Genomic DNA, 1986 nt, shown 5'->3' with positions numbered 1-1986 from the left:
TTTTTTTTTTTTTTTTTTTTTTTTTTTTGTAGAGACAGGGTCTCCTTATGTTGCCCTTAGGCTGGTCTCAAACTCCTGAGCTCAAGCAATCCACCTGCCTCAGCCCCGCAAAATGCTGGGATTGCAGGTATAAGCCACTGCACCTTGCCTAAGCACTCTTCCTAGGAGCTCCTCTTCTCCGGCCACAAGCAGGACCCAGAAGGATCCCTGAAATTTGTGTTTTGAAGCAGACTACAATGAGAAGGCAGGCATGGTGATGTCAGGCTGATGAGTGCAGCCAGGGGCTATGACCAGAACAAGGACTGTGGCCCTAAATTCAACCATGGGATTCTTTACATGAAGGCCTCAGACCTACAGTTGGGGTAGATGGTATAGCACACTGTTTTTGTCCAATTAATCAGCCATTGCCAATCTCACTTACCCTTGCCACCATCCACTATAGGCCAAAAAGCTGTTACTCTTTTTCCCAGGCTCTTTTGCAATGGGGATAGCCATGAGATCCAGTTTTGACAATGAAATGTAAGTATTCCAGGTGGCTTCCGGGTAAGAAGCAGCTGGTGTCATCTGCCTTTCCTCCACCCTGCCAGGAACAGAGACATGCTGTCTGGAGTGGTGACAGCTACCTTGTGACCCTAAAAAAAGTGAGTGCAAGTTGACAGTCATGAGGAGAGAGAGGCCCACCTGCTAAGAGCACTGAGTTAGAAAGAGAGAAAGGGTTTTTTTGGTTTTTTGTTTTGTTTTGCTTTGTTTTTGATCTTGGCTCCCTGCAACCTCTGCCTCCTGGATTCAAGCCATTCTCCTGCCTCAGCCTCCTGAGTAGCTGGGATTACAGGTGCCCGCCACACCTGGCTAATTTTTGTATTTCTAGTAGAGACGGGAATTCCCCATGTTGGCCAGGCTGGTCTCAAGCTCCTGATCTCAGGTGATCCACCCGCCTCGGCCTCCCAAAGTGCTGGGATCACAGGCATGAGCCACTGAACCTGGCTGAAAGAGAGAAAGAGCTTTGAAGGGATAAGGAGAGGATCAACCACTGTAAGCAGCCACCTTTCTCCATATTTTTACATGAGAAAATAAGTTATTTGTTTGAGTCAACGTGTGTTGGGTTTTCCGTCATCTACACAGCCCAACACATTCTCTATCTGACCAATAATGGTAACCAATTGGGGAAAATGCAGCTTTGAAAATGAATCTCCCCCTCTGTGATGCAACACATTGCATCAGTGTACAGATAACCAAGTGTTTAAAAGAAATGCCCTCCAATTTGGCAGGAGTGTGGGGAAACCATCATTCTTATGTACTGCTGGTGAAAGCATAAATTGGTTTCGCCTTATGAGAGAGTAATTTGGCTATATCTATGACACTATAAAATGCAGACGCTCTCTGACCTAGAAGCTTCAGCTCTATAAATCTATCTTAAAGAAATAATCACATGCATGTATAATGCGATAAGCATAAGAAAGTTTACTGTGGCATTGCTTAGAAGAGCAAAAATTGGAAGCAACCTTTATTTCCGTCAGCAGGCCCACAGGTAAATAAGTTACGGTCGATGTCTGTGTCACCTAGTATAGTGGCTACAGGCCACATATGGCTACTGAACACTTAAAGTGTGGTAAGTCCAGGGCCAAGCATGGTGGCTCACCCCTGTAATCTCAGCACTTTGGGAGGCCAAGGTGGGAAGATGGTTGAAGCCAAGAGTTGGAGACCAGCCTGGGTAACAAAGTGAGACACCATCTCTACAAAAAAAATTTTCCTTAAAATTAGTCAGGTACCCTGTAATCCCAGTTACTTGGGGAATTGAGGCAGGAGGATCACTTGAGCCCAGGAGTTTGAGGCTGCAGTGAGCTATAATTGTGTCGCTGCATGCTAGCCTAGGCAACAGAGCAAGATCCCACTCCTTAAGAAAAAAAAGGCCGGGCGCGGTGGCTCAAGCCTGTAATCCCAGCACTTTGGGAGGCCGAGACGGGCGGATCATGAGGTCAGGAGATC

Source organism: Colobus angolensis, unplaced genomic scaffold, assembly GCF_000951035.1.
Source record: "Colobus angolensis palliatus isolate OR3802 unplaced genomic scaffold, Cang.pa_1.0 Scaffold9, whole genome shotgun sequence".
Classification (NCBI taxonomy): Eukaryota; Metazoa; Chordata; class Mammalia; order Primates; family Cercopithecidae; genus Colobus; species Colobus angolensis.
This window is presented reverse-complemented; position numbering follows the sequence as displayed.